At 49.2% G+C, this 25,268-nt stretch overlaps 1 long non-coding RNA gene across 2 annotated transcripts in view; it reads left to right on the forward strand.

Moving 5' to 3' along the window:
- The window catches only part of LOC140635863 (uncharacterized), a 69,532-nt gene that overhangs the window by 34,193 nt on the left and 10,071 nt on the right, over positions 1 to 25,268 (forward strand). The window contains exons 7-11 of one of the 2 annotated variants that reach the window (XR_012033175.1): positions 9,340 to 9,455; positions 20,589 to 20,717; positions 20,887 to 20,968; positions 21,452 to 21,624; positions 21,944 to 24,909. This is a non-coding gene — a long non-coding RNA (uncharacterized lncRNA). The remainder of the gene's footprint in view (positions 1 to 9,339; positions 9,456 to 20,588; positions 20,718 to 20,886; positions 20,969 to 21,451; positions 21,625 to 21,943; positions 24,910 to 25,268) is intronic. The other variant, XR_012033174.1, reaches the window with a different exon arrangement.

Below are 25,268 nucleotides of genomic sequence, written 5' to 3' on the forward strand. Positions count from 1 at the left end.
TTCATCATCCTGAAAGGAACTAGTGATTGCATGTTTACAAGAACTGGGAGGTTTTCCAAGCCAAGGCCAGTTTCTGGTTACTTGGCATGTGTCACCCCTAAAAATATAGAACTTAGTTTGAAAAATGGAACCCAGGACTTAAAAAAAATATTACACAGGGTGGAAGAGGAAAGGAACTTTTCAAATCTAGGTATGGGCGGGGGGATTTTGAGTTATTTTTTAAGTCAACTTAAGGCCTAGTTTTTAAACCAAAGCTACTTTTTTGTTTCAGTCTTTAGTGGCTATTCTTTGTATCTGATTTCTTTTTATTTAGCTCCAGAGTTTTTGTTTAAGATTTTATTTATTCATGAGAGATACACACAGAGAGAGAGAAAGGGAGAAGCAGAGACACAGGCAGAGGGAGAAGCAGGCTCCATGCAGGGAGCCTGACGTGGGACTCGATCCCAGGTCTCCAGGATCACGCCCTGGGCTGAAGGCGGCACTAAACCGCTGAGCCACCCGAGCTGCCCTGTAATCATTTTTGAGTGTCAAAATATTCCAACTATGGGGTTTTTTTTTTTTTTTATTGTCTAGTTAGAAGTCTGTTAAAAGAAGTTGCCATTATGTGCCATTCCTCTGTTGACAGATGGGCCATGCGTTTTTAAGCCCCAAGCTTTTGTTCATCACAGGCATGTAGCCCTGCTGTCTCCATCCGTTGAACAAACCATACCTGACCAGTGCCACCTATGCTAAGCCTGCCCATCTCCTCAGGTACAATGAACGGCACTTAGGGAGTGTACTGGTAGATGCGGGGGGAGGTGGTCTTTGGGGGCTGACAAGCCTGGGCTGTGATTGGGGCAGCTTTACCAGCCGTGCGACCTTGGGAAGCTTCTTCACCAAGACTCAGTTTCTTGCCTATAAAATGGGAATAATTCTCCCCTCCTTGGACAGTTAATATAATGATGTGTTGTTTCCTGCCCTCTGCCATTTTAGCTTTTTGGCTTCTCCCAAGAACAGCTGTAGAGTGGGAGTTAGGAGCTTGAGTGAGCTTGAACAAGCAACCTAGCTTTTGTGCCTTAATTTCTTCCTCTCAACCATGGGGATGATGATACATATTATCCCATCTCTGCATTCATAAGTTTGTAGGGAAGATTAAATCAGATGATCAACATAAGGTACTTGGTGTCTGGCACAAGTAGGAGCTCAGTAAATGTTGGTTCTTCTGTAATCTCCCAGGACCTCTCATGATGTGATTGTTGTTTTCACCAGAGCTCCTTTATGGCTTCGCAGTGGTTGGTACATTCCCCACTGTTGGCTGCCTCTTGGAGTCACTCTCTGGTGAGGCTTCAAGACCCGGGGAAGGACCCTTCCTTACCTGTGGCCATATCCTGTGAAGGGTCACCCAGATTTCCCCAGCAAGCCCTGCTTGATGGGTATCTGGACCAGAGGAGCCCTTTGGGGCGACTGGTCTGAGACAGAGAAATGCTACTTAACCCTGCTCAGCAATCAGATGTCAGGCCAAAGGAAAGAAAGTTAAACTGTGAGAGAACCACCTGAGCACGGACTGAGTCACTTCTCAGAAAAAGGCCTTAGTGACCTCAACCCCCTCTTGAGCCTAATCCTCTTGGCAGGGAGTTCTTTTCCTGACAGAAGGTGGTACCATCCTGGCTTTGGTGCCATGAGGCAAGATCAAAGTGAAAGAGTGGGATTCCCTCAGAAACCAGGGCGTGGTAGCAGCCTTGGAGGGTGTCTGCCCTACACCAACAGCCATGTTATACTCTAGCATTGGTTCTCAAAGCATGGGCCTTGGGCCAGCAGTGTCAGCATCACCTGGGAATGTATTAGGAATGCAGATCCTTGGTCTTGCCTTGGATGTGCTCAGTCACAAACTTGGGGATGGGCTTCCCAGAAGTTGGTGTTTTAATGAGCCTGTTGGTGATTCTGGTGCATTCTCAAGTTGGAAACTTACCGGTCCATGAGAAGCGATGAGGAGAAGAAGTGTGCTAGTCCTCTTTCCCAGGCTCTCTCTGAGGACTGGCTAGGTTCCTACCTGACATTCTTATGTCTGCTTGAGCTGGTTTCAGCAGACTTCTAAGCTAAAGCATTCTGAGTAATAAACCAAGGAAGGTCCCTTCCAAGAAAACTTGTAAGAAAAATGAAGCATTGGGGTGTCCCCTGCTTTGGCATTTCCCCCTTTGGGTATCCCTAAAGTTCATGCTCAGAAAGTCTGGTGGTGATGAGTGCCACCCCATCCTTCCTTCTGGGCAGAGACAGACCATGCCAAAGTGGTTTGTCACGCTGTCACTCAGAGTTCAGCCCAAGGGAAAAGTCAGATTTGTGCACAAATATTTAGGTACAAAGATGCTTATCACAGTATTACCTATTTAGGACAAAATGGGGGTGGAGAAGAAACAACCCAAATAAATTATGGCACACCCATATGGAATTCTATGAAGCCGCTGAAAATAATGTTTTCATAAAACATTTGGTCAAGAGGCAAGTCAAGTGATACAATATTGATACAAAATAGTATGTACAGAATAAATCCGCATATGTGCATAGAGAAAAATCTAGAGGTAAACACACAAAATGTTAACTGTAGTTATCCTTTCTGGGCAATGGTATCATACAGTGTTTTATTTTTTTCTTTATACTTTTGGTAATTATAATTTTTTACCTTCTTTTTTTCTTTATGCTTTTTAGTATTTTCCAATTTTCTGCAATGACTATGTATTACAAATAGGAAAATAGGGGAAAAAATCAATAGCATTGAATAAACTTGGCTTTTACCCCTTTTACCCCTCGCCCCCAAGTTTGTTTCTTGTGCCTCCATGGAGCCCCTCTGGGACCTTCCATCCAGTGAAGAGAGAGTGACTATTGGCAGCTCATCCCCCCAAAAATGTGTCCTCTTATAATCTCCACTTTCACCATGTTGTTTATTAAGAGTCAGATAGATCTGGTGGCTGTTTCAAGTCTTTCCCATCCTCTGAACACCTTACTTTCATGACAGCAGTGTGTTTCCTTTACTGGAACAGACTTGGAGGTAACCATGCCAGGCTGAGGTCTGGCAGGAAAGGGCAAGAAACCAAGCCAGAGTGGGCTGTTAATGCATAGGGGAGATGGAAAGGGGTCCAGCTGTGCCACTGGGGCTGGCTGGAGCTGGCCACAGCAGCTATGCCAGGGTGCCCCAAGGACAGAGCAAGCTCTGGCAACTGATGATCCTTGGGTCAGTGGCCCAGCTTTGGGCAAATTCAGGCAGCCAGAAAAAAACACAGTAGCCCAGCACCTGACAAATAGGGGATACTCAGTAAATATTTGTTGGGTGCAGCTATAAATGAAGCTTCACCACAGGCTCTGGTGATCAAGGCCCTCCACCAGAGGAGGCCAACAGGGCCAGGGGTCTGGGCAAAGACTAGCTTGCAGACAAGGGAACTACGAAGAAAGCGCTCAGCTGTGTATAGAGAAATGGTGCGGAACGGCGGGAAAAGCAGAGGCCTTAGAATCCAATCCAGGTTGAAGTCCCACCTCTTCCACTAAACACTGGGTCATTTGGGGTGGTTTTCCTAACTTCCCTGGACCTCATTTCTTCCTGAACTACCTGGGAATACCTCTCCCCACCTTGTGGGTTTTTTTGCTATATCCGTGAGATAATGTAAGGCTTGTGAAGGACAGTTACAGATCTGCTCCAGTGGCTCAGCAGCGGCCTGAGAGCAGATGAAGGCAGGAGCGGTACTGTGGTCCGGGCCAGCACCCTACCCAGGCGAGGTCGGACGTGCTGCCGCTCGCCCAGAAACCTGGGCAGGTCGCTGGCATCAGGTACCGACCCTGCTCAGCAACTGGGGCCACTGCCTCTGAACTGCCCAGTGCAGGGGCTGGCCAGGCCGGCCTGGAGCTGGGTGGAAAAACTGGGCTGGGGAAGCAGAGAGCTTGAAGGAGAGGAGGGGCATGGCTCAGAAGCCAAAAGGATAAGGAGACAAAGGTAAGGTGAAGGCTTGGGTGCCAACAGGATCCTCAGATCGACGATATAGGTTTGGCTTTCTCTTTCTCAGGGGTGATTTTGGAATCTCGTTTACTTGAAGTGACTTGGGAGTTCTAACAGCTTTGATGTGTGTGTGTCAAGGTCACTCAGACCTCCTGTGCACACCCTGTTTTCAAAATAGCTCCCTAAAACCGTAGCAACAACCAAAGGCCCCCAAAGCCAGGTCATTTTCAGAAATGAGAGGAATTTCCCCAACACACACATTCCTTCTTCTCACACCCGCTGGCTCTTCTTCCCGGAACTTTCTTGGTGCCAAGTGCTACCTTCACATCTTTGGGCTTATCCTTACCTGGAAAATGCATCATGTTCATTGTTGCCTGGCTAATCCACCAACCCTGTCATTCCTGTCTGCATCTTGGGGCAAGATTTGCCAGCACACTTCCCACTCTCTAGAGGCTGCCTTCTGACATAATCACCTCTGCCTTATGTCAGATTGTACCAGACCATGAGCGTACTTGGCGTGAGGGTTGTACAGTATTCATCTTTCTGCCTTTTGCAGATCCTAGCACAATACCGGTCACACAGCAGGTGCGCTCAGCATTGGCTGGGTGTAATAAAGACGGAGGGGGGTTAGCAGACACTGTGGATTGACCACCCAGAGCCTTTCATGACTTTGTCTCCTGGTCTCCTCTGTTGTGTGGTTGGAAACAGAATACAGTTGATCCTTGAACAACATGGCTTTGAACTGCATGGCTCTACTTCTGCATGGATTTTTTTTACAGCACACTATTCTAAGTGTACTTTCTCTTCCTTCTGATTTTCTTAATAACATTTTCTTTTTCTCTAGCTTTATTGTAAGAATACAGTATGTAATACATATATAAAATATGTCTTTGTTGACTGTTTATGTTAATGTTAAGCCTTCTGGTCAACAGTAGGTTAATAGTTGGTAAGTTTTTAGGTTGTCAGAAGCTATACATGGATTTCCCACTGCACAGAGACTTGGTGCTCCTGATCCCCGTATTGTTCAAAGGTCAACTGTCCTCAGTTTTAGCTACTCTTATAGCTGGAGGTGGCCATGTGAAACAGTTCTAACCAGTGAAATATAAGTGCAAATCTTCAAGAAAAAAGCTTTCTTTCCTGAGTCAGAGGCAAACCTCTCTAAGAAAAAGCCTTTGATCCTCTTGCCATTCCCTTTCCTTCCTACCTGGAATGCAGACATGATGGCTGGAAGTGCAATAGCCTTCTTGCAACCGTAACACAATAAGCAACAGTCAGAAGGGCCAAGTTAAAGAAAGAAAAGAAACAAAAACAAAAGAAAAGGAGAAAAGAAAAGAAACAAACGAACTTGATTCTTTTTTTTTTTTTTTTTAAATATTTTTTATTTATTTATTTATGATAGTCACACACAGAGAGAGAGAGAGAGAGAGGCAGAGGGAGAAGCAGGCTCCATGCACCGGGAGCCTGACGTGGGATTCGATCCCAGGTCTCCAGGATCGCGCCCTGGGCCAAAGGCAGGCGCCAAACCGCTGCGCCACCCAGGGATCCCCACGAACTTGATTCTTGATGGCATCATTGGTGACCATTATTGCTAGGTTGACCAACCTCTTGGTTTGCTTGCGACTGAGGGATTTTCTGAGATGCAGGATTTTTGATACTAAAACAGGAACAGGTGTGGGCACATCTGATCCCTAGCCCAAAGTTGGTCACCCCATCCTAGCCCTGGGTGCTTATTTCCAGAGATGACTTACTATATAATAATAATAAAAAAGAATTGCAGAAAGTTGGTATTTCTAAGATTCGATGAACAGACATGGATAGAGTTGCAGATCACTGGTGCTAGCGGCCTTCACAGACATTCTCCCAGTTGAGTCTCATAATGATTCTTCATGGTAGGTTTTGCTAAACTCATTCTACAGGTGAAAAAACTGAGGCACCAAGAAGGTAAATCCAACTGGAATTTAAGTCCTGTATATTAATGCCATGTCCTTTTCCCCTAAAGCCATTCTGGCTCATTTTCTCTTAACTCAATATGTGATCATTCAATGTTATTCTAGGAATGGGCATCATGCTTTTCAAATGAATAGAACCACTGTGAGATGCAGTCATTCCCTTTCTTTTTATGATTTCTTTCTGGACAAGAAAAAAAAAAAAAAAAAACAGTGATCTGACTTGTTTCCCCATCACTACAATCAGTGAACAACAGAGAATTGGTTTGCATAGATTGTTTTTTAAAAATTACAAATGAATGATTCAAAAGTTGCAAAGGGGCATGTAGCAAAAAGTATTTCTACCCCTATTGCTTTATAGATGAATATTAGGAAAACATCTATCAGTTTTGAATTAATGGTTTTGAATGTGGGTAATAATGATAGTATTTGTCTTCAATTTTTGAGATTACAAAATACTCTCAAAGACACAGTCTCATTTTCTCCTCCTGGCTCATTGGGGACTTTTTCTTCAGACCCTCCTCCGTACTCACAGATCCTCTCCCCCTAGTCCACCCCACCCCCATCTGCTGAGGCCAAGACTGCTCTGTGGTCCCTCACACCTTTCACAGGCTATGTGCCTGTGACCAAGACCCCACTGCGGCTGGTGTGGACTGTCCCAGGGCCTCCTGAGTTGTTTTTTTGTTTTGTTTTTTAAGAGTTTATTCATGAGAGGCAGAGAGAGAGAGAGGCAGAGACACAGAGACACAGGCAGAGGGACAAGCAGGCTCCATGCAGGGAGCCCGACGTGGGACTCGATCCGGGGTCTCCAGGATCATGCCCTGGACTGAAGGCAGCGCTAAACCGCTGAGCCACCGGGGCTGCCCCCTCCTGAGTTTTAAGTGAAGGCCCTCCATGTGTTCCTTGTATCACTCACCATGGTGAGAACATGCCCTCCTGGGAGACCTGTTGATGGACTGGCTGGCCTGCTTTTGTACTTGTGCCACATGGGAACCCCCCTCAATCAGCACATCTGACTCACATTCGCTGACAGTTTGCTTATTTATTCACAGTTTGCCCATTATTCAAAATAATGTTTATGAAACATCTGTAATAATGTGAGAAAGTATTATGTTAATTGAGAAAGCATAATATATCAATAGCTACGTAAAGGTACATCACTGGGTATCATATAATTTAGACTTAGCACAAACCCTACATGTCGAAGAATTCTGGAAATAACTCATTCTTTCTTCCCTGTCAGCCCAGTTGTACTTCTTCCTCCCAATTTTCTCATCTTCACTGGGCTCCACCTAGCTTCCTGAGCCAGGTTCCTTAGCATTCTCATTCTTGGCTCCTTTTCCTATACCCGCATCCCCAGCACTCTTGGCCCCCTGCCAGGCCAGGCTGTCACTAGTCCTGCTCCTGCTAGCTCCTGCCCGCTCACAAACCCCTCTGCTGCTCTCTGTCTCTGCAACTAACTCCCTAGGGCATCCTCTGTCAGCTCACACCCAAACTTCTGTAACATCCTTGAGACGGGTCTTCTGAGTCCTAAGTCTTGCTCTGCCTTGGTGCATTCGCTCTATTTCAGTTAGGGGCCTCTGTCTTTAAAAGAAGGGAAAAAAAATCATCCTATAACACACCTGCTTCAAGGTCTACTTGTGCCCCATTGTCCTCAGGAAAGAGTTGAATTCCCTGGCTCCTGCTCACTTCTCCAGCCCCTCCCTTGCCTTTCCAGACTCTGCCCATCGCCTCCTGCTGTTGCTAAGCCCTCAGCTCAGGCCCTAGGTCTCACTTCCCTCTGGACATACTCAGCTGCTCTGCATGTTTTGACTTGTCCCTGGTTTAAGCCTCACCAGCTTTAAGGAAATAAGGTAAAAACTAAAACATCAATTAAGTTTTAGCTGAATAGTGATGATACATTCATCATGATGTATATATAATTCAGTCAATCCATCAACCATTCATTCGCCAAAGAATCATTAATTCAGATTTATTAGGCATCATACATACAATGAATAGCTCAGGGCCACACTGGCTTCTAGGTGTCAGCCCATATGGTCCTGTAGCAGGATTCTTGCAGATTTGTTCATTCAATCTGCATTTCTACCTTTCATTTGTATTTATTCAACAAATGGCCCTGCAAAAATCAACAGAATGGAATCCCTGTTCTTAAGGGTCACAGACTCATGAACACATCATCGTGCCACCTGGTCAAAGGCATGCAAAGGAAGGCAAAGCACTGCAGGAGGGAAGAGGTGGTCTCATAACTGACCAATGTTGACAGTTAGATGGGACATGAGACATAGGGGGACTAGGAAGCAAGGGAGAGAGGTTCTTTCCAGAAGAGGAAATAGGTAACAAAGGCTGGAAGATAAAAACTTGGCTCTCTTGGGACTTGGGTAATGTGTGCACTGCGGCCAGAGTGCTAGGAGCCATGCATCCCACCATACAGTCCACCTGCTGTTGGCACTTCATCCTCCACCAGAATAGAAAACCTTCCCTTCTAAGTCCTATCCATTCTCAAGACCCACTCAAGACTTACTCAAGACCTACTTCCTTCATAAACTCTTTTTGGACTATGTATCAAATAGATGGGCACTTAATTCTATTCTGTTTTGTACAATGCCATTCAAAATTTCATAACAAATTTCACCTGCCTACCCAACTGTAAACTCTTTGAAGATGGGGACTATGATACACACTTTTTCTCAAATTTGTGAGTATCCAGCAAGAAACCAAGCACTACTCTGTGAATGCATATTGAAGCAACACTCACCAGGCCTAGAACCTCTAAAGGCAGAGTCCCAGGCAGTGCCCATGCACCTAACCTCAAGCAATGACTGGTGAGTCCCTTCGTATATGCCTTTTGTCCTCCTACAACACCTGCTAAGATATTGGATCATGGGTCTATGATGAGGGTAGATTAGATGTCATTAGCCTGATTTTATGATTCCTAGAGAAGAGATAAGTAACAATGTTATAAGGAATTTAAAGGGATCCCCATTAGAAGTGCCTAGCTCTAGTCAGCCTTTGCACTGTTAATAAACTTGACGGCCATGGAAAGTTAAAAAAAAAAAAATGTTATCTGTGAAAATCCCTGTACTTATAGATAGAAGGACCAGATCTTTTGTCCATCTCTACCATGTATCAGCTTTGTGACTGGAAAAATCATCTATGCCTTTTAAACCTCAATGTCCCCAGTCTTTAAGATGGGAATTATAATACCTCATAGGGTTGCAGCTACTCTCACAGGGCTATTGTAAGGATTAGATGTGGTAATGATGTGAACGTGATTGGTAATATGTGAAGTGTGTCACTTAAAAGTCAGAGAACACATTAATTTTTAGTATAAACTAGAGTTCTCTTCCCTCTGTTTTATTCTCAGCATTCAAAATCCAGAGACAAGCTCTCCACAGGGAAGTACATGAACTGTGCTTATTTTTCTTTAAGGAGAGAGAGAGTCCATCATCTTGCACCTAGGAGATCTACCCTAACTACCTTCTCAGAGACTGTATATGTTGGAACAGTTGTGTCTGCAGTCCCCAGGGCAGTGTGGAGCCCGTGAGGTAAGGTGCCCTGTCATGCTCAATACCTCCATGGAATTGCACCTGCTTAGAAAAATTGCCCAGGCTCCACTTTTCCCAGGGAGAATTCTGTGTTCCAGGCCATCTCCTTCCAAAAGAGGGTTCTGCATAGATTTGTCAGGGAAGGTGGTTAAGCAATCAACAAAAGTGGGCCACAAACCAAGACCCTAAAAAAGAAGAAGAGGACACTCTGGAAGGAAAGACAGTTATGTCTACACAGTGGGCACCAATCTAACCTGTAATGAGTAGCCTGGACTCAAAGCTTGTCTCTGATGCAAACTGACTGTGTGGCTTTGGGAAACACACCCACCTCTCTGATCCTTTAAAATTATGTTTCGTAAAATAAGCATAATAATGCTAATCTTCTGGTGTTAATTAAGGGTTACACTTATATGAGTTTTACAAAATGGAAAATGCCATGTAATTATGAGTTGATTATAAATTTCTCTGCCTAAAGTAATCGGTTGTTCAGAATAACCCAAATGAACTGTGTGTCTGTGGGCATCCATAAGGTTGTCCACCAGGGAGCCTTAAGTGGGATTCTAAGAACCAGCCCAAGATCTGAAAAGGCATCTCCTGCGGATGAAGGACTAAAGGCCTCCCTCAAGTGGTTGGCCTTGGTTTCCTGCACACCTCCCCTGCCCTGGGACAGGGATGGGGGACCCGGCTGCATCTCCCACGTCTTCCTGCACCCCAGGCTTTATGGTTCCCAAGGCTCTTCCTTTTGCCCCATCTTTTTAATTTTCCCAGTTAACCTGTCAGGCTAGCAGAGCAGATAAACCCTCTCTTCACCCACATACACCTGTTCTGGATGACTTGCCCAAGGCCACAGAGCTCAAAACGACAGTGTCAGGTCTTTGGCCTCTGTGGTCTGGAACCCCAGCTTGGAGGGTTAGCTGGGATTTGAGCCCAGGTTTCTAAAATCTTTGCCTATAGACCACACCGTGAGCCCATGAGCCCAAGCTTAACCAAAGCCCTATGCCCCACAGCCTTGGAGGTAAACGGCCCCACATTGACACAGAATTAATTCCCTGGCAACCCTGGCTAGGACCTGAACATCTTCTACCTGTGGCTTTTTTTTTTTCTTGCATGTGTTTCCAAGGGGACCAGTAGGCACTTGCCCTCCCCACTTTGGTCCTCGCTCCCTGTGTGTAATTGGGGTGCACCCTGTTGGCCCCGCACCGTGATGAATGGGCTTTTTCAGGCAAGCCGGCAGTGACTGAAGCCCTGCCAGCCCTGTGGGCTGCTCCTGTGCAGCATCGTGCACTCAGATGCGATTAGCCCTGTGTGTCACAATACTTGGCAGCAGTTCCAGGAGGCCGGGAGGTCTTTGTTCATGCCATTGTCCTGTCAACTGGCTATAACTTCATTTGGCCGTCAGCTTGCTTGGCCTTATGCATCATCCTGGCCCGCTGTCTGCTCCCTTGGCTCATGGTTAGTCTAATATTCCAGATATTTTTCAGGGAATATCCAGGGTATGTGTTTGAAGTTCCTGCATCTTCCCCCCGAAGCCGCTTTGGAATGAACACTGTAGACAATGAACAAATTCTGCGTGGTTTGGGAAGTAGGCTTTCTGGGACTTGCCCCATTCCCACTAGTGCAGGGGAGGAGCAAGTGCATGTGGTAGACTGGCTCCAGCACCCAGGCACTCTAAGCTGTATAGCAGGGGCGTGTTCAGATATTCTGTGCTTCCACACAGTTTAGTTGAGCACATACTATGTGCCAGGCACTGATCTAGACCCTGGGAATAAAGCAGTGAACAATTAAGACAAAAGAGCCACATTCTGAGGTGGGGAAGTGAGTGAGGAGAGACAGGCAAATAAACTGAAAAATGGGTTAAAAGATGCTATGGAGAAAAATAAAACTGTGAAGAAAAAGCTGGCCATATGGGGATGCTCATCCAAGACACACACACACTTTCCCCCAGTGCCTAGTGCAGCGTAGGTCCCTGAATCTGATCTGGCCGGCTCCTGGGCTGGGGTCTGATTCCCACACCCCTAGCTACAGTTGGTTAGAGCTGCCAAAATGGAAAGAGCCCCTAGAATTACCCACCAACCCTGCCAGCAGGGGTATCCCCCATGAGCCAGACTCCACCCGATGCAGCCCCCTCCACCAAACTCTGCCAAAACATCCTCTTCTCCCATATTTTCCTTCTCCCGCCCCCAAATACTGGCTTTGCAGCCATCCAGACCTGTATAGTCCAGTGGGGAGACCGGCTAGCCAACAGAGTATGACAATGCAGAGACAAATGATTTGGTGGGCCGGTGCATGGGTTGTAGAAGCCCTGAGGTGGGGATGGGAGTGGGTGGAGGGCAGAGGTTTTTGTAGGGGGCTGTCCTGGGCAGTGTAGGGTGATGAGTGGCATTCCAGGCCTCGACCCACCAGATAACCAGAACCACTGGTTTAACTCCACATCATTCAACTTATTTGACCCAGAAGCACCTTTTTTTTTGGGGGGGGGGGGTTGTCTATCAATACCGCATGTACCGTGTGCCATTCTAAACACTGTGGGTTGTGCTGCTTCTGGACAAAGCCAATTCCCTACCACAGGATCCGGGGCCTTGAGCTCTGGGCCCTGCCTGATGCTCTGGCCCTGGCTCGGACCACATCTGTCTCTACTTTTTGCTTCAGCAAAGCCCGACCATTTGTCATTGCCTATATACACCCTGCATTTTATGTCATGGGCCTTTGCTTAGGTGCTCCTGCTGCCTGCAATGCCCTTCCCACCTTGCCTCCCGTGGTTCACTGTTTGATTCTTCAGGATTCCACTTGGGCGTCACCCCCGGCAGGAAACTGCCCCTGAAGCCCAGACAGTGCTGAGTGGCCCACTTTGCTCCTGAGCTCCATGGCACCTGGCCTGGTCCTTCCTACCTCTGAGGCCTCAGACAGGCCCTATTGTCCTATAATCCTCCCATACTGTAGTATGGGTAGTTGGTGTCCCCTGGTATAGGCAGTAGGGGTCCATTTCTCCCAGTCTTTTCATCTCCAGAACCTGACAAATTGCCTGGCACAGAGTAGGTGCTCAGTAAAATGTCAAAATGAATTGACAAGTAAATAGAACACAAAGATGGGTGTGATAAAGGGAGTGAGGATGAGAGAACATAGGCTTGAGGACGGAAAGAACCAAGGAGAAATATTCTTTTTACAACCAGGAAGGGATGGTTAAGCTGCCTGCCTCTCATTTCTTTCTCCTTTGGGCTAACCTTTAATCTCACATCCATCTCATCTCCCAACCCTCTGATTGATCATCTTTGTCATTCACATCCCTCTGTGCCTCCTCCACATTTTCCATTTTCCAGTGGCTGCTTTGGTGTTTAGTGTGATATGTTCAGAGCAGCAGGAGCACAGAGCCTGTCTCCCTAGAGCAAGAGCATCACTTCCTCTTAATTAGCTTGAGATTCCATAATTCCCTGAGCCTCACCATCTCCCTGGCCTCGTGGCTGCGAGAGGAGCAAATTATTTTCACAGAGAAGAGAGTTGGAGAGAATTGAATTGGTGATTATGCTAATTATTTCCTTTTCTGTGTCAGGGCCTGCTCCACAGGGAAGCCCACTCCTGGAACCAGGAGGGTGGGCAGGGAAGAGGTGGGGGATTCGGAGGAAGAAGCCCGGGGCTCTGAGCTGGGGTATGGGAAGTCTGCACTTAGGAGACACCTGAGGGATGTGGCTTCTCCGTGGAGTTAGGGTCTTTGGCTGTGAAGGGGTGGGTGGAGGTGCAGGGTCTGTACAAGTTTCTGGGCTCTTTCATCCACAGCGTGACCTGTGAGGGAGACACAGCTCTGTCTTGCTTTGTTTAGCCTTTATTTATTTGGAAGAGAAAGTGCGGGCAGTGGGGAGGGGCAGAGAGAGAGGGAGAAGCAGGCTCCCCACTGAGCAGGGAGCCCAGGACCCTGGGATCAGACCTGAGCTGAAGGCAGACGCTTCCCCCACTGAGCCACCCGGGCGCCCCAACACATCTCTGCTTTACAGATGGAAGGTGTGAAGAAGCAATCACAGATGGACGGACCCAGCCAGGGGGGAAGGTGCAGTGAGCAGAGAGGGGGTCCGTCCACCCCCTCGTGTTAGGTCTTGTGACTCCCAGTCCAGATGGTTTCCCTTACCTCCCGGCCCCTACTCCGGGCAGACTGTCGGGGTCTGCGACGGCAGCAGCCGTGGGGCCGGGAGCCTTTAGCAGGCCTGGCGTTGTTAGACACGGGCCCAGGCCCGGCTGGCCAGCCTGCTGCTCTCTGGTTGGCAGCTGCCCTCCACCCGCTTGAAGCAGAGCTGTCGGTTCTGTCCCACGTCCCTCCCGTCCCTCCCGCGGCCTGCCCGTCCGCCCCGCCTCAGCTCTGTCTGGGGAGCCATCCGGGCCCCCTACCCTTTGACAGCCCAGCAAAGTCCTGCCACACCGGGTTCTGTTTGTCCCCGGGGCTGGCCGGTGTTGGTCAGTCTGTCAAGCAGTCAACAGATGTCTGTCGAGGGCCTGGCACGGTTCTGGGTGATGGAGGTACAGAGCTCCTTCCCTCGGGGAGGTGGGGTGGGGCGGCTGTAGGGGGGAGGGACAGAGGACCCTGTGGGCCCTGGGCCTGCCTTGCCGTTGAATGAGGTCTGGCCCCATGGCGGACGCTCAGAGGTGGCTGTGAGGCAGAGAATCCTGTGGAGGCTGCTGCGGGGCTGCGGCATGGAAGCAGCAGGAGATGCCCCCTCCAAGCCCCTCCTCCTCCAGCACACAGAGGCTCCTGAAGGGACGCAGCGTCGGCCGCTCCTGCCCGTGGTAGTGGGTGGCAGTCCCTTAGCCTGGATGTGGTTTCCAAAACTGAGTGCTGTGGCCCAACTTTATGCCACCCCGATGAGAGGCAGTAGGTGCAGAGATTTAACACCACAGGGGGACACGCAGGTGGAGCCTGGGGCCAGTGACCTGAGTGACTCTCCGTGCCTCATTTTCCCCCGTACGGTAGGAACTGCACTAGGTTCACAGGAGTATGTGGATTGACAGAGACACAGCTGATGGCGTGGAGGGCACAAGGCAAGGGCTCAGTAAAGGACAGCTCGGAACTGCACCCTCCAAAGGAGGTCCTCTTTCGGCCTGCTCATTCACACCTCCTTGGCAACCGTCCAGAGTCCAGAGAGTGAACTGCCTGGGAAGAATGCAGTGACAAAAATACTCGGCCACATCCGGAACTTCCCTGGTACAGCTGGTCCTTGATCGTGGGCTTCCCCTGGGAGCTGCTCTATGGGAGAATGATCGCAGATCCTGGCTCTGTCACGCCCCTAGCGGTGGCCTTGGGGAAGTCACCCAAACTCGTCCAGCCTCAGTTTCTACCCTTGTCAACTGTGGGTGAACTGTCAACTCCCTCAAATACTAGTTGAGATCATTAAGTAATCCAATGTAGGAGTGGCCACCTTTCTTTTACTCGCAACAGAGCATGAGAGGATGGAGAGCCAAAGGAGAGGACAACGGGAAGCCAAGTGAGGGGTCATGAGCCAGAGGGAGGCACGTGGCCCTCGACTGGAGTCCGTGATACCAACAGCTGCGCTTAGGAGCACTCGCTGCGGGCTGGCACCATGCTGAAGGTTCTCTACCTGACGTACCTCACTGAATCTTTACAAAATCCTCGCAGATTAAGGATTATCTCTTTCACAGATGAAGAAAGGGAAGGCTAGAAGGATCAAGGAACCTGCCAAAGGTAGGCTGGCTTAGAAGTGGCAGGATTCAAACCCAAGCCCCCTGCCACCACAGCCCCTCCACAGTGCGGCCTGCTGGGCGTGGGGTACAGGGTCTGGCCTGCGGGGCCTGGGCCTCAGGGGCCGAGTCTCTGCATCCCTCACCTGTAAAGTGGGCATCCTCATTCCAGCTCCACAGGGCATGTGTGACATAGACTTGGTGGTCCTCGACCCCTCTCCAGCCCTCGGCAGGAAACAGTTTATAAACAGAGGATGACTTACCCGCCCTGCTGCCTGGAGCCAGATCTCTTGCCATGCCAAATTGTTGGAATGGTTCAGTGACAAGTGTGTTATTAGGAAGAAATTTACGATGCCTTATTCAGAGTGAGTCACCGAATCCCTGTGGTGAGAGGCATGGGGAAGGGGCCCTCTGCTGAGACAAGCTGACTTGGGGACCCGAGCCCCAGCTGCCCTGGGCCTGGCTACCTCCCCAGGCCCCCACTAGAGGGTGGGCACTGACCAATGATGAGGGTGGGTGAGGTGTGGGGTAGGGGGACAGCCTTCCACCTTAGGGAAAGGTGGTGCCCTGTGGTGGGTTTGCATGGACCTCACAGTTGGCGTGCTGGGCCCCAGAAATCTCTTTCTGCTTGCCACCAAATTTCTAAGCCTGTGTGAGTCAGGCTCCAGTCACTCTCTGACCACTCCCCCCCCCCCCCCCAGGAATGGGTCTGCCAGCAAATATGGCACAAAATGTAGGCGAACCCTCTTCTCTGCCTTTGAATCACAAAAGAGGAAGTTGGTCTAGAATTAAACTTCAGGGAGAAAGAATTAGCTGAGATATTGCAATTCTGCTGGGACTCGCTTTCTTCCCTTAAAAACTGCAACACTGTGTTCATGAGAAAAGCCCAAGACTTAAAAGTTGACTCTTGTAGGCATTAATGTGATGGTAGAAGAACTGGAACAGGGAAGTATCTGTCAAGGAATAGCAGGTGACCTCCTTGGAGAGATGTCGCTGCAAGTAGCCAGATAAGGCTGACCCTTCTCTGTCTGCTCCTGGACTCAGCACGAGATTTCTTTTTTTTTTTAAGATTTTATTTATTTATTCATGAGAGACAGACAGAGAGAGAGAGAGAGAGGCAGAGACGGAGGCAGAGGGAGAAGTCCATGCAGGGAGCCGGATACAGGACTGGGATCAAGCCCTGAGCCGAAGGCAGACGCTCTACCACTGAGCCACCCAGGCGTCCCAGCATGAAGGATTTTTTTGATGCACCCAAACCCTGAGGGTAGGCTGGAACATTCATGCAGGGCTCAGGACACGTAGACCTCCTGCCAGCACTGGCAATGTCTATAGCATGGACAAGGTGAAAACCAGCTCACTTCGCTGCTGGCTGCTTACCTAGCCACCCATACTTCACAAATCACTGAAGAGCAGCCAGGAGGAAAGAGCAGACCACTGGGCAGCAAAAACAAAGTCTACAGTGTTATTAACATGATAATTTCATTTTTCAACCCAGACCCCATGAGAAGCATATACGTTGGAAGGATGAGAGAGTCTCTAGAGCTCAGATGTTCAATATGTGGGGGATTCCCAGAGAGTGATCTCTCGGGAAATCTAACCCAAACTGTGGACTTTAGCTCCAGAAAAATGCATACACTCCCAGTCTGTGTCTCTGCCTCTCTCCGTCTCTGTCTGTCTCGTGAATAAATAAAGAAAATCTTGGGACACCTGGTGGCTCAGCGGTTGAGCGCATCTGCCTTCGGCTCAGGACATGATCCTGGAGACCAGGGATCGAGTCCCACATCGGGCTCCCTGAGAGGAGCCTGCTTCTACCTCTGCCTATGTCTCTGCCTCTCTCATGAATAAATAAATAAAATCTCTAAAAAAAGATTATATATAAAAAAGAAAATCTTTAAAAAAAAAAAAAAAAGAACGAGAGCTGTAGAGATACGCACACGTGTGAGCTGGCTGCCCAAACCCTAACCCTGAGTGAGCACACACAGTGACTTTTAGCCCTGTCCCCACTGTATCAAGCCATCTCCCCCAGACCTGACTGGTAGTGGCATTATCACAATGGCCCTGCCAGGGCCGGGCTATGCTTAGTACCTCCAACCTGAGAAAGCAAGGATGTACACAAAACAATTACTGAACATGTGTGAAGTGTCAGGCATTCTTCTAGATGCTTTCTCCATTTGAATTTACTGGATCCTCGCCGTGGCCCTGTAAGATATTTCTGTAAAGAGCCCGGACTTAGATTAGTCTTGATTTCTCAAATTCCATTTCCAGTGGTTACATTATTAGAGATGTGATGTTTTTCCAGAAAAATCCGTTACTATCGCTATTAAACACTTGCTTTGTGCTAAGGATGGATTTTACACATCTTGATTCATTTATTATACACAAAGCCACGTTTTACAAAGAAGGAAATTAAGGCCTTTTACCTTTTGGAACAATGCTCTGAGATCACCCATTAAGGAAGCTAGTCTGGGTTACTGGAGGATGGGGGACCAGTGAGAAGAACTGAGGCTCCCCAACCGGTAGCCAGCACCAACCACCAGACATAGGAACAAGGCCAACTTTTATTTCCCAGTCCAGGCAACCAACTGAATACAGCTGCATGGGTGAGGCCAGGTAAAACCAGGTGAGGAAACACCCAATCAATCCTCAGACTCATGAAAAATGGTAAATGATTGTTGTAAGCCCCTACATTTTGGGGGGATTTGTTATTCAACAATCGATAACAAATACGGCCTCCTAAATCCCATTTCACTCACCTCTTTCCCCAAATAACCACTAACAATGGAATTACAAAGACAGTAAGCCAGAATGAAGAGAAGAGGGAAGATCACTGAGGAGGGAAGACCTCTAAACATTTTTAAGATGGGCAGGTGAGGGGATCCCTGGGTGGCTCAGTGGTTTAGCACCTGCCTCTGGCCCAGGGCGCAATCCTGGAATCCCGGGATCGAGTCCCACGTCGGGCTCCCGGCATGGAGCCTGCTTCTCCCTCCTCCTGTGTCTCTGCCTCTCTCTCTCTATGTCTATCATAAATAAATAAATCTTAAAAAAAAAAAAAAGATGGGCAGGTGAGTAGAGGAGCAGTCTCTGACGGAGTAGAGCTGAGAAGCTCACAATCCACATGCGTGCAAGAGAGGCAAATGATGACACCTGGACCAAGGAACACCAGGAGCGCTCCAAAGTTTGGGCACTTAAAGTTACCAGGTACCACATAAAAACAGAATTCCATGATAAAGGAACAGTCAGAGGAAAGAGTTCTTGAAAGTTTAAAATATAATAGGGTTAAAAATACAGTAGAAGGTGCCCAGCATGATGCATAAAAAACAGTCCACACCAGTGCCCATCGGTATGAAATTTTAGAACACAAAAGCATAAAGCAAATACCTGGAAAGCCCCAGAAAGAGAAAAACACTTAACCGACAAAGAAAGAGAGATGACAAGGGCATTAGACTTCTCTCTAGAAACACTGACTAGGAAATAATGGAGAGATATCTTCAAAATTCTGAAGGAAAATGATTTTCAACCTAGAATCTTGTGCCCAGCCAAATCAATCCAACGTGAAGGGAAAACGAAAAACCTTTTCAGACATACAGGACTCAGAAACTGTGCTGGTTGGGAAAGAGGAAGCCATGGCACTCAGGAACAGGGGCTTCCATGAAGGAAAGTCAGAGGGAAGTCCAGGGCCAAGAGCGAAAAGCCAGCCTGGGGAGGGGAGGTCACCAGGACCCCAGAGCCAGGAGGAGGATTGACACATGATCTGGATGAGTGGTGGGAAGATGATCACTGGGACTCTGATGGATCCACTAAAGGAGTTGGGGGAAATTGCTTTAAATAGAGGAAACTAAGAAATGAGAAAGAGGTGGGAGGATGACTTATTCTCAAAAATAATATATTGGGGGAAATTGCTTTAAATAGAAGAAAACTAAGAAATGGAAAAGATAGACTCATTTGCAAAAATAATATGCAAGGAATAGAATTTAGATGACTTTTTGAAATCCAGAGTTAAGAGCGGGGGGAAGAAGCTGCTGCTGAGTTGGAAGTGGTTGCCTCTGGGGAGCAGAGGAGGTTGGAGCTCGCTTCTGGGACTTCTTCTTTTAATGCTGTGATTTTTCACTGTGGGCATACATCGTGTGAATAAAATCAACATTTTTACATGGAGGGCATCTGGGTGGCTCAGTGGTTGAGCATCTGCCTTTGGCTCAGGGTGTGATCCCGGGGTCCTGGGATCGAGTCCCACATCTCCCTCTGCCTGTGTCTCTGCCTCTCTCTGTCTCTTGTGAGTTAATAAATGAAATCTTAAAAAAAAATTATATGGAAATCAAGAACATGGGCTTGAGAGTTGGATCACTGGGTTCAAATCTCTCTGCTCTCTTACTGGTGGCAGGGCCTGGGTCAAGCCTCAGCCTCCATGTCCTTAGCTACCTAGCAAAACTGAGGTGAGGATTCAACCTAAGTTCTGCAAAAGGCCCAGCACAGAGGATGTGCCCAGTAAGTGATAACCATTATGGTTTTTAAGGCTTCTGAGAAATCCCATGGGAGACAGTGAAAGCAAACCCCACTCGACGAGGTTTAGGAGGAGTCGAGAAAGCCTGGAGAAATGTCACCCTTGCATCTGGCAGGAAGCTGTCCAGCTGTTGTTGAGCGGCAGGCCTTCCGCAGGCTCCCGCCCCGTCCACTCGGTATCTCGGTTATTAGCGATGGCACGGTCAGCTTCCAGAGCGGGTTAGAAGGAGCTGGGGTGTGCCGGGAGCAGCTTTTCACATAAAGGCCCGATTCATCCCCAGGGGACTGCTGGCTGGCGGGATTTCCTGCTGACACAATTGTCCCACACAAAAAGCTGCCACCATGGAAGATGGGGCATTCGGGGCAGGGCTGGGAGAAGGCGGCTCCAGGCTCATCTGGGGGCGGGCACACTGGCAGCAGGCAGAGGGGTCCTGCCCCCATCCTCTGGGGCCTGGGCTGGAGCCACCAACAGGGCCCTGGTGTCCCACCCAACGACGGCGGTCTCAAAGGACGGCCTGAGGCAGAGTATGCTGACCCCCTGGCCTAACAGTAGACACATATTTATTAAACAAGTATAGTTAATGGGGAAAAGTCTGGAGAAAGAGAGAGAGAGAGACCCTAAGATGTTAACGACAGTTCCATCTGACTGGTGGGATTTGAAGTGGTTTTCATTTCTTCTCACTTATCCATATATCTCGATTTTTCTACAATAATCGCACATTATCTTTGGTTTTTCAATTAATAACAATCCTAAAGGACAAGATGACGACTCCCTGAAAGGGGAGTGAGTGCAGTAGATGCTCTTTGGCCTCAGAGATTCGCGAACAGCTGGGCACATGTCAGTCCGCTGCCTGCCAGGATTTCTAGAATTCAGAGAACCCGCTTCGGGGGGCGCAGGAGGATTGGGGAGCGGAAGGATGATAACCTGATGACGGCCTGGGGCTTCCCCACCCCTAGGCCTGCCCTGTGCCGCTCCAGCCTCCAACCCACTCAGTCCTCACCGTGACCTCGGGACATGCGGTCAGTTATCATCTGCACGGGACAGAGGACAGCCTGAGACCCAGGGGAGTCAAGCCCTCGTCCAAGGTGTCAGCTGGAACTGGGGGTCCAGCATCGGGCTGCGGGGCCTGGGCCGGCATCCACCGCAGTGGCGCAGCTGCAGGCGCTGGGCGGGGAGGGTGTCTGGGCAATGCTTGAGGGCCGGGGAGTCTCATCTTTCCCTGAAGAAAAGCCCCTTTTTTTTTTTATTTCCCAGGGGGCTTCCAGTGGGGGCACAAGGTTGCAGCCGTGGACTTAGAAATCCACCACTTCCAGGGGCTCCTGGGTGGCTCAGTAGGGTAAGTGTCGCACTCTTGATATTGGCTCATGTCATGATCTCAGGGTCATTAGATTGAGCCCCACGTTGGGCTCTGCGCTGAGCATGGAGTCTGCTTAAGATTCTCCTCCTCTCTCTGCTCCTCCCCCTGCTCTCACACATGTGCCCTCTCTCTCATGGAAGGGGAGGGGAGGGGAGGGAAGGAGAGGGACGGGAGGGGAGGGGAGGGGAGGGGAGGGAAGGGAAGGGAAGGGAAGGGAAGGGAAGGGAAGGGAAGGGAAGGGAAGGGAAGGGAAGGGAAGGAGGGAGGGAGAAGAGAAGAAATCCACCACTTCCAGCTTGGAACTGAGGCTCCACTAGTATCTAGCGAGCATTTCCTCCACAGTCGTCAGTTGATTCCACCTCTCACTGAGTCTGTCAGCGTTTCCTTCCCATCATACCAAGAACTCCCGAGGCCAGGGATGCCAGGCACCTGGCTAGGTTACTTGGTATCATCTGTGTCTAGACCTGTGTCCCGCACATCAGCGATTGTTCTGTACTGATGATGTGGTCAGTAAGGAAACTGAGACTCCGAGAAGTTGAGGAAAGCACTCAAGGTCCCACAGCGAATAAATATTGGGGCTGGAGTTGGAGACTGGATTCTGACCCCAGGAACCGTGGCTCACACTCACCCTGATGGTGAGTCCTGTTTCAAGGCAGAGTGTGTCACAAGAGACACACCTGTGGCCGCCTGGGAACAGCAGTGGCCAGCCATCCCAGTGGGCGGTAGTCTAGGGGCAGGGGTGAGGGCCGCTGGGCCACAGGAGGACTGAGTACGTGGTGAAGCCAAGAAACAGAGTCACGGACAGGAGACAGCGTGGAGTGGTCGTCAAAGGCCTGGACTTGGGGCCAGATGTCCAAACCTGGTCCTACTTAGTGACCCTATGACCCTAGGCAGGTTGATCACTCCGAGCTTTATTTTTTTTTTAAGATTATTTATTTATCTATTTATTCATAGAGACACAGAGAGAGAATGAGAGGCAGAGACACAGGCAGAGGGAGAAGCAGGCTCCATGCCGGGAACCTGATGTGGGACTGGATCCAGGGTCTCCAGGATCACGCTCTGGGCTGCAGGCGGCATAAACCGCTGCACCACTGGGGCTGCCCCACACCAAGCTTTAGCTGCTGTGTTGTCAAATGGAGGCAATATCACACAGAGTTGTTATAAAGATTAATTAAATTAATATGTACAGAATTCTGAGTACAGCAGCTAGCCCATGACAGGGATGTGTTTGTGTGTGGGGTGGTGGTGGGGGGTGTAATAAACAGCACCAAACTGGGTAAATATCCACACATGAGGATCCAGACACTTCTGTGTTCCATGTCACGTAGAGAATATGTGCAAATACACAGCAAGGGACCGCCATTCACCAAGTGTCCTGTATCGACCTTTGCTGCATAAAAATTTACCCCCCCTAATTTTTTTTTTTTTTAGATTTTATTTATTCATGAGAGACACACAGAGAGAGAGAGAGAGGAGAGGCAGAGGGAGAAGCAGGCTCCATGCAGGGAGCCCGATGTGGGACTCGATCCCGAGACTCCAGGATGACACCCTGGGCCAAAGGCAGGCGCTAAACCGCTGAGCCACCCAGGGATCCCCTGAAGCCTTCTCTTACATCACATTTGCTGATATTCCATTGACCAAAGCGGATCATATGGTCAAGCCCAGAGCCAGGGTGAGCAGGGACTACACAAGGGTGTGGGAACAGAGGCGTACTGGTCTGGAGCCGTCACTTATAACCATGACCACAGTTACTTGTCCACCTCGACAATGGTGAGTGTTGCCGGTACGCACACAGCACCAGGGGGAGGGGCATGTGACCTTGGGCAGGTCTCTCTCTCTCTGTGACCTCATCTGCACAATGAGGGAGGGGCTTTTTCTGAGTGGTCCCTAGCCTCAGCAGCTCAGATGTGCTAAGAGAGAGAGTTGATTTCCTAACAGGCGCATGCTTCACGTCGGCAGAACATTCCTTGGTCCTAGTGCAACCCAAACCCTCACCAGCTGGCCCTGCTGGCCTTTCCAGATGGTTTTTCCCAGGCTAGAAAACCTGGGATTTTAAAATACAAACAGGACAAAATGCTTTCCAATCCAACAACATCTTGCGGTTCTCAAAAAAACATCTCCATGCTCTATTAGGTAAGATAATGCTCAGATTTTCAGTGTCCTACCCCAATAAAATCTTAGCTAACTGTCCAGTGCAGGTGGTCCTGACTCAGTGGGGGAAGGCACCCTGTCCATTCAGGAGTCCGGGCTGAGAAGATGCTCCCTTCTTGATAACAGAGCTTCCATGTTACCCGAGGCAGGGACATCCTACTGGCAGAGGAAAGGAAAGGTGAAGAATCACATGGGAAGCAATCATGAGCCAGACCCAGGCATGGCCACCTCCCTCTGCCCATGATCCATGACCCAGAACTCAGTGGACATGAGAAGGGACAAGAGCTGGAAATGAAGGTAGCTGTGAGCCCAGGAGGAAAGGCAGACAGACTCCTTGAAGTCAGAGTAATTTCTGCCACTAAAACACACTTCCTCTTGTCTCCACAAGGTCCCTGGTAGGATGGGGATGTTCCTGTGTGTTTTCCGCTGGGCCTCTGTGTGCTGAGACAGTAGGGACATGGGCTCACCTTTGACTGATCCAAAAGTCAGAGCCAGAGCTTCTTTCTTTTGCCATTTCATCCAATATACAATTTATAATATGATATATGATATATGTAATATAATATAATGTAATATAATATAATGTAATGGCAGGCCCTGTGGGGCATCTTCGATTTCTGTGACCCGGTTACTGGTATGCCCACCCCAACTTCTTCTGTCCTCTGCATCAGGGCTTGGGTTGACTCAGGAAGTGCGGCACAGCTAGAACAGGGAATCCAGCCTTCCCCTTCTCCCCTGCTCAGGCTCAAGGTGTCAGCCCTGTCTCAGCCCCTCCTTCTGCTCCCTGGTCCATTGAATTTGTTGCTGAGCTCTAGAGCACATCTCCTGGGTACACCTCCCCCGCTCCCACCCTGCAGTGCCAACACTGCTCTGGGGTCACACCCCCATTACCAATTCAATACCCCTCCCCCCCTCCCAGCCTTGGGCACAAGCCCAGCTTTGAAGCTGATCATTAGCATTGTGACTTTGAACAAGTGACTTCAAGCCTGTTTCTCCATCCATAAAATGAGGATGATAATAATGTCCAAAAGACACAGAGTAAAAATTGTGTGAGCCAAAAATTCGGTAAAATGCCCTTTGGAAACTACAAAGCACCAAACAATGCCCCTTGCTCCCACTGCTCCCCATCTGGGGAGGGGACCCTTGTCCACACCCCCAGGTCCCCTGCTGCCCACAGGGACCGTCCATCCTTACCCTGTCAGTCTATATCTTCCACGGTCCAGATCCAACTTAGTTTGCTCATTTTCCCTTTCTGGATCCAGCCAGAAAGAAGACTTGCTATCTCCCATGCGTGCTCCTTGTTGTCCCCTTCCTCAGAATTTGTCTCCATGCCTTTGTCTGACTCCATTCCTCCTCCTAAAATAAATGCCTCTTGGGTTTTCACGTGCATCATCTCTCCCTGTGTTGCAAAGCATAGCAGGATACCAGCTCTTTCCTCGGGGAGCCTCCACCTCTTCGGAATTCTTGTCATTCCCACTTGGAATCACTGTTCTGCTCATACTTAATGCTGCAAGTTAAATCACTGCACATCAGCCTGGGTGCCCGGGGCGGGCACGCAGAACAAGACACGGCCAGACCCGTGCAGGGAAAGATCTGATCCTGGCTCTCGAGGGGCTTCCTGACTGCCCAGGGGAATGGACACCAGTACAGTCCAGTACCCAGCAGCAGAGAAAGGCCCGAAGATTCAGTGCTGAGGGGACGAAGCAGGTCTGGATTCTGCAGAGAGGCTTCCCAGCGGAGGTCAAGTGAACCAGGCCTGGCTTTGAAAGGTGCCTAGGATGCCAGCAGGTGGAGAGGGAGAGGGAGGGCCCCCAGCAGGGGAGGCAGGAGGTACAATGCTACCTGTGGTTCAGGGATGTGGTTCACACTCCTTAAGGGTGGGATTCCTGCTGGAGTATATTTGCCTCCCCCAGCAGTTTCCAGCCACAGGACAGTTTCTGCTCCCCCGTGATGAGTGCCATGGGGCCACTGAGCATCAGGGGCACCAGGCTGGGGGTGCTCTGCGCCAGGAAGAGCCACCCTGCTGTGTCCCCAGAATGCCCATGGTGTATACTCAGAATATCTATTAAAAGTGATAGCAGCCTCCGAAAGAACCCCTGGGCGTAGGCTCAACTGTGCTGGAGCCCTC

This window comes from Canis lupus, chromosome 6 (genome assembly GCF_048164855.1).
Source record: "Canis lupus baileyi chromosome 6, mCanLup2.hap1, whole genome shotgun sequence".
Classification (NCBI taxonomy): Eukaryota; Metazoa; Chordata; class Mammalia; order Carnivora; family Canidae; genus Canis; species Canis lupus.